At 44.3% G+C, this 7,841-nt stretch overlaps 1 non-coding gene across 1 annotated transcript; it reads right to left on the bottom strand.

Annotated features, from left to right (window-relative positions):
- Positions 1-3,851: 3,851 nt before the first annotated feature.
- On the bottom strand, positions 3,852-3,959 carry LOC130875278 (U6 spliceosomal RNA). The gene has a single exon (XR_009057207.1). It is a non-coding gene; the product is annotated as a U6 spliceosomal RNA (small nuclear RNA).
- Positions 3,960-7,841: the final 3,882 nt, after the last annotated feature.

Below are 7,841 nucleotides of genomic sequence, written 5' to 3'. Positions count from 1 at the left end.
GTAAACACTTTCCTACACTATCCCTAGTAAGTAGCAGGTGGAATCTTAAACATAAGGAGTTTTATTTTTTTCTTAATCAGTTTAACAGGAATTCCATCGGATCTGAAGCCCTCAGCTCTTGCAGTCTGTCGTATTGCCAAAGCTATTATGTTAGAGGCATCACTCAGCAGTGCTTAGGGCAGATAGGGGAAGATCACCTTGGATCCCTCTTATAACTTTAGGACTTTTTAAAACTAGCATATTAGTATACTAATAATAATTATACAGAATAATGTATTTCACTATGACATTTTCATGCATGTATATAATGTGTTTCAGATTTGCTCCATTCCCCCCTTTTTATTTTTCTCACTCCTGCTGATCCTCTTCCTCTTCTCAACAAGGTCTCCTTCTACTTTCACACTGTCGTGTGTGTGTGTGTGTGTGTGTGTGTGTGTGTAACACATTGGGCTTCATTAGGATTGTTTATCCAGTAGTGTGGTAGTTTGCATGAAAATGCCTGCCATAGGCTCATAGGGAGTGTTGTTATTGGAGGTGTGGCCTTGTTGAAGGAAGTGTGTCACAGGGGATGGGTTTTAAGGTTTCAGAAGCTCAAACCAGGCCCAGTGGCTAACTCTCTCTTCCCACTGCTTGCCCTCCTACCTGCAGATTCAGTTATAAAACTCTCAGATCTTTCTCCAGAACCATGGCTGCCTGCATGCTGCCATGCTTCTTGCCATGATGACAATGGACTAAACCTCTGGACTGTAAGCCAGTCTCAGTTAAATGTTTTCCTTTATAAGAGTTGCTGTGGTCATGGCGTATCATCACAGCAATAGAAACCCTAACTAAGATAAGGAGTCTGAACGAAGGTTTGTTTCCAGGAGCATGCCTACACCACTGAAGGAAATATCTCTTCCTCCCTCAGCAAATATTAACTGCATATCAATACCCAATGATGTGTAGAGCCCCGTTATCGTGATTTTTATTTATTTATTTATTTATTAACCCAGAGGAAAGGGTTCTTTTGAGAGAAAGCCCCTGGAAGGCATTCCCTTATGTCTTGGTTAGGTCTGGATCAGATGCTAGGCAATGAAAAGCAAGATGGGAATTAGTTTCTTACCATAGACACATTGTGATTAGTGACACTGGATGCTGTTAGCAAGAAGGTAGCAGAGGGGCTGTGCAGGCAGTCAACGGTCACAGGGTTAGCCACAGTCTAGAGGGTAGATCTAGAAACAGATATTATTTTCCTTTTTGTAAGTTTTTAAAGATTCATTTATGCTAAGGTATATGTGTAACTCTCTGAGTGTGTGTGTGTGTGTGTGTGTGTGTGTGTGTGCCACATGTGTGTGAGTGCCTTTGGAGGCCGGTAGAGGGTGTTGGATCCCTTGGAGCTGGAGTTAAAGGTGTTTGTGAGCCATCCTGTGTGAGTACTGGACACCAAGCTCTGGTCTCCTGAAAGATCAACAAGTTCTCTAGCCCCTCTTTTAAAATTAAATTAAAAAATTTTTAAACACAGGGTTTTATGTAGCCCAGACTGGACTCCAGCTTCTTATGAAGATGAAGGTGACCCTAAACACCTTTCTTTTCGTCCTGCTCTCTCAAATGCTAGGATATCAGGCAAACACCACCATGTCTGCTTCTAGAAGTAGATTCTAAGATGTGTCTTTAGATGCAAGATGCTACAAAGGATCAAATCCTGTGGGAGGACCATTGCCTAAAGAAACATGATAACTAAAAGCAATGTGTCAGCCATGATGCAGTCTTTAAACAGGAAATGAAGCAGTTGAGCACCAAGGAAATCTAATCAAAACTAGACTAGTTGACAGCAGTGCGCTGGTACTGTTCATCGTTAAGACCGGGGATGCCGCTGAGTTGGTGGAGGGCTTGGCTAGTGAGCACGAAGCTCTGACTCTGATCTTCCTGCATGGCATAAAGCACACATGGTGATTCACTCCTCTAACCCCAGCTCTGGGGAGGTGAAGGCAGAAGTATCAGAAATTCAAGGCCGTCCTTGGCTACACAGGGAACTACACAGGCTACAGACCCTGTCTCAAAACGAGCAAGCAAACAAGTGTGTAACCAAGCAAACAAGCAAGCCCACAAGCAAACATACCACCACAATGAACAATCATCCTAAAGTAAGTGTTGGGGGAGACTGAATGCAGGGTATATGCTAACTGAGAAATCTTCTCAAGTTTTCTGTACATCAGAAACTGTTCTATAAGGCTAATTCTCTTACAGTCAAACAAAGACCAACTAGAAAAAGAGGCAGGTAACTGGATTGTGTAGGAGAAAAAGTTGAATTGCCATGTAGGTCCAACAAAAACCTTGGCCAGCCCTATGGGAATCTCTGGAGAGTATTGCCTATACCACTTCCTGAGTTTCCCATGCCAAACCAAGTTGTACCAGCTTACAGCCTACTGCTTAGAACAGCCAATAAAGGCAGACTGTGCTGAGAAGGCACAACCTTGGCAAAGAGTCTCTTTCTACTCAAGGGTGACCGTGAAAACGCTAACAGCTGGCAGCCATCTGTTGGCTCCAGTTCTCACATCTGGAAAACAAGTCTCTTCATAGCAGGGGATCTGAGAGGTGTCAGTTTGTGCACATCATCCTCATAGGTCTTCCTCTACGACCTCTGTGGCAGATGGGGATGAGGCCTACGTCTGTCTTAAGAAGGGACTTAGTGTCTCAACTGCTGCAGCGGAGTCATTCTGACACTGGAAGGCAGAAGTGTAGGACGTCGGGGAGAAAGCTACCAAGGACTCGTCATAGCCATGAGGTACCTGTGAGCACAGGATGACATAAGACTTTCCAAGAACTACTCTACAGGGGTCACAGATGAAGACTATTTGTGAAGTGCCTTTATTCTAAAATTAGATGCTTCTTTGAAACCATAAAAGCACTGTTTCTGTGTTCGGAAATAGTGACAGGGTTCCTAGTAAACTCATGAAAGACCACAATCTATCAGAAGTGTCGTGTGATTTCAAAGTTATCAATTGCTCTTTTTGCTTTTGTTTATTTACTTATACTTTTACTTATTTATTGGAGTAGCAGGGATTGAACTCAGGGCCTTGAGCACGCTGGGCAGAACTCTACCACTGAGCTGCATCCCCAGTCCTCAATTGCTCATTTTTCTATTTTTCTTTTTAGAAGAATGCTTTACTGTCTGGGTCCTTTATTTCTTTTCATACATTAAGCCATGAACTCACAGGGAATGAACTCCAGTGTCCAGGCTCCCTCCTGTTTACAGTTCTGACAAAATGTAGTTCTCTGGGTGGAGCAGGCTGGAATTTGAACCCAGGTGCCTTTCTCTTCGGCTTCCTTTATAGGATCATTTTCTTCCTCCCATTTTGGGGAGATGTCTTGGTTTTTAGGGTGTTCAGTGTGCTCAATATGTACATTAATTCTCTTGGTCGGAATCTTGCCCTTAGCTTTCTTGTTGTGGGGCAATCTTTTTGTACTCTATGAAGATGTGTCTCTGCCTAAGGTGCCTTCTGATTGGTTTGATAAAGAGCTGAATGGCCAATAGCTGGGCAGGAGAGGATAGGAAGGATTTCCAGGGAGAGGAACTTGGGAAGAATCTGAAGTGTGCAGAATTCACCAGTCAGACACAGAGGGAGTTGGATATACAGAATGAAGGCGAGCCATATGACAGAACATAGATTAATAGAGCCAGGTTACTTTTAACTGTAAGAGCTAAGTTGGGAACAAGGCTAAGCTAAGGCCAACCTTTCATAATTAATAAGATGTTTCCATGTTATTATTTGGGCACTGGTGGTCCAAATAGAGTCTGACTACACTTCCTTGTTTACAATAATGCCCACAGCCGGCTGAGTGATGTTGTAGACGCTTCCAGTTTTTCTGTGAAGAATTTGGGGTGCTCCGTGAATTTGCGTGTCACCCTTGCACTGGGGCCGTGCTCATCTTCTCTGCATTGTTCTAATTCTTAGTATATGTGCTGCTGAAGGGAGCACTTAACTGTTCTTTATAAAAGCATTTCTTCATAGAAGATGCGAAGATATATGACTCCCACTGTACGTGGCCTGGGATGGATCTGTTGAGGAGATATCAACACCTCATCTCTTTATTTTATAAGAGAATCAAGTAATTTAGCCTTGGATTCCAGCCCAGAGTGGTTGCTTTCTTAATACCATTTAGGGCATTGTTTTCTCTGTTCTGTCAAAAGATGGGTCGTTAATAACTATCCACAAAGAATCAAGACTCTCTCCTCCCAAGAACAGAAAAATAAAAATATAAAATATTCTAGATGTAGAAGCTTTTTATTTTAAAAGAGATGCATTTCTTTAATTCTCCGTGTGCACACATGCACCCTTGAGCACATGTGTGCAGCTTCCTGCAGAGGCCAGAAGAGGGTATGCAATCCTTGCAGCTGGAATTGAAGGTTGTGAACCACTGATGTGGGTGCTGGGAATCGAAGTCAGGAGATCTGCAAGAGTAGGATTAGTTCTTAACCCCTGAGCCATCTGTCTCTCCAGCTCTTAGAACCAAAACCAAACAAACAAACAAAAAAACCTCTGATATCATAAAGAAGGAACTACAGCTAAATCAATTCAACAACACGTGTTAAGGTCTCAAGGACATTCAGTGACACACGACCCAAGACTAATGATTAATGAATTTTTTGGCTGATCTTGACAGTGGAGTTTACACTTTGTAAAATTTAAATAGCCTATGCATTTTAATTTTCTGAAGCACATCAGCTCTTTCCAGATCCCCTGCTCCCAATATGTGGGACAAAGGTAGGGAATCATACCCTAAACCAGTCTTGACATGTATCCCTACATTGAAACTATGACCTAGACTACTGTTTGTGTGGTCTGTTCAAATCCTAGCCAGTAAAGTAGTTAGCCACCAGTAGAAAGGCGGTTGTGTTGGCTAAAAAGATGGTTCAGTGACGCGCTTGCCTTGCACATAGAAGGACTTGAGTTCAGCTTCCCAGAACCCACATAAAAAGCTAGGCAGTAGGGTGCCTTCTAACACTTCCAACAATTCCAACACTATGAGGTGTGTGGAGGCAGGCGGAGAGCTTTCTGAAAGCATTTGGGCCTGTTAGCCTAGCTTCCTTGTTGCCGTTCAGGCCAAAGAGAAACCCTGTCTCGAATAAAAGGGGTAAAACACCCCGAGGAACGGCACTAGGTGGTCTTCTAACCATATCCACGCCGAGCCCTCCCACCCAGCCCCCATGCACAGTTTTACCCTGCCACAAATACAAACTCAAATACGTGTGCAACACGCGGCATGATTTCAGGGATGGACCTGGTCGGGGTGGCAAGGGGACGCAGAAAATACCGACACACAGGCTCACACAGACAAAAGCTGGAATTAGGCGATCTGGACTCTGCTGGGGAAGTCATAGCTCCCCATGAGCGCAGGCTGTTTATTACATAGATTTGGACAGAAAGGCGGGGTTGTTGCATACAGCTTGTCAAGGAGGCGGGGTTATAATCTGCAGATTATTAACAGGGAGGCAGCTGGATCGAGGAGACAGGTTTAGCAAATCTTCAGGTCTTAAACACGCTGGAGAGCTATGGTGGACATTTCCTGCAAATACTGTCAACACTAACATTGGGGCCTCTGAAGAAGGCTTTGCCATGTTTATAAACTTTGCCCTGGGGAAAGGTGCTCCCATTTCTCCTGGGTCTAAGGTTCTGGTGTCTTTAACATGGTTGGCTCCTGTCAACATTCACTTAGGACTACAGTAACTCAGGGCTCTCTCCACTCCCTGGACACACACACACACACACACACACACACACACACACCACGCAGTCCAAAAACAAAAAAGAGAAGTGGTAGTGTCTATATTATTCAAAAGAAACCAACTTCTGCCCTTCATATTATTTCATCTGTCTATGGCAGAAAAGCCCCATTATCACCTGCCCCCATTCGGCTTCCTAGCAACTCAATGTGCTCTAATATGCATGCAAAGGGGCAGTATCAGGCTGACCCAGCTTTCAGCTTTAGCCACGTCACCAACAGCTATGAGTCTAGAAAACAAATGCTAAATGTACAATTCTGAACTTCTGTTAGCCTCAACTGCGCTCTCTCTCTCTCTCTCTCTCTCTCTCTCTCTCTCTCTCTCTCTCTCTCTCCCTCCCCCCCCCGTGTGTGTGTGTGTGTGTGTGTGTATGTGTGTGTATGTCAAATAAAGAAGTCTCTCCTGGTATCAGATATTACTGCTCAGCTCTCCCTTGAGTCATTTCAAAGTCTTTCCCGCCTGCTATTCGGAATAACCCGGCTGCTGTTAAGACACCTATGACTTAGTCTCCCTTGAGATGAGACCTGGCTCCTGTGACCTAAGGGTCACAAGCAAGGCTTTCACGGAAGGGCTGTTTTTATAAATAATGTGAAGACGCGGGAAGAAAACCTGTTCCCTGCCATCTGCCCTCTGCCCTATGCCTTGAAACCACTTGTGAGAGAGTTGGCTGGAACTGGGGTGGCCATCTCGACGCCACAATGAGCAGGTGTGAGAAGGAAAAGTCGGCATTCTGAGGACAACAGTACCTGGAGTCTGTGGCAGCCTGGCCCCTCCACCACACAGCATGGCTATCCCATGCCGCTCACCCATGACTCTTACTATGTGATGGGATTAGCTACTGGGTTTTCTCTTTTTTCCCTTCTCTCTTTCCTTTTCCTTCATTCCCTTCTCCATTCTCCTCTTTCTTCCCTCATCTCCTCTTCCTTCTTTCTTTTCCTTTTCTTCTTTTCCCTTTCCCTTTCTCCCTTATGCCCCTCCCCTCTCTCTCTTTGATTTTTCAAGACTGAGTTTCTTCGTGTAACAACTCTAGCCATCCTGGATCTCAGACCAGGCTGGCCTTGAACTCACAGAGATCCACCTGCCTCTGACTCCTGAGTTCTGGGCTTAAAGGTATGTGCTACCACGGCTTCCCATTCTCCTCTTCCTCCTCCTTCTCTGTCTTGCCCAGTTCAGTATGATAGAACCCAGTACCTTGCCTGTAAGCAAGCAATCTGCCATTGAGTTATATTCCTAACTCTATAGTCTCTCTTTCTTATGGCCAAAGTCACATTTTAAGTCTCCCATGCCCCAATATAGCTATGAATGAAGATCAGTACAAAATCATAAACTTTCTTAAACATCACAAGATTTTTATTTCTTATTTTATGACATGACTGAGCTGTTCTTGAGTGTAACCTTAGAGATGACAATGTTTGCCGGCGTGTTGAAAGGTGGCACACACCGGCAAAGCATTTGGACGATGATAGCATCTTAACAGAATGATGGTCCCTAAAGCCACTTTTAAAAGATCCTTTAAAAAATATCACGCTATTTATTTGTGTGTATGTTTTGGGCATGAGTGTGTCTCAGTGCACGTGTGGAGGGAAGAAGTCAGCTTGGGTGAGTCAGCTCTCTCTTTCCATCATGTGGGTTCTGGGAATGGAACTCGGGTCATCAGGCTGGCAGCAAGCTTGAGTCATTTCACTAGCCCTAAAGACTTTTTCTAATACTATTGACCAGATGCACTGTTTTCCTTATGGCGTCCTTAGGGGCCTTGTTTCCTGTATTCTCTAGCAGAGGTGTTATTGAGTGGTGAAATAACGATAAAGTTGATTAATAGGAGAAAACCTCAGGAAGTTATCATTTCAGAAGAACTCATATCCTGATGAGGTTCGAACACATTCAGGATGCTATGGCTATAGACAAGACCCCCACTTAGGCACCCAGAAGATAATCATGAGGACAGTCTGCTGAGAGAAGTGGTCACTGGGGTGGGATGGTCTCCGTTTCCTCTCTGATCTACAAACTGAGAAGGTACCACATAAACAGGAGAGTCATAAGAACTCTGCAAGCCTGAGATGCTGCCCCTTTTTCAGGC

This window comes from Chionomys nivalis, chromosome 5, assembly GCF_950005125.1.
Source record: "Chionomys nivalis chromosome 5, mChiNiv1.1, whole genome shotgun sequence".
Classification (NCBI taxonomy): Eukaryota; Metazoa; Chordata; class Mammalia; order Rodentia; family Cricetidae; genus Chionomys; species Chionomys nivalis.
This window is presented reverse-complemented; position numbering and strand designations above follow the sequence as displayed.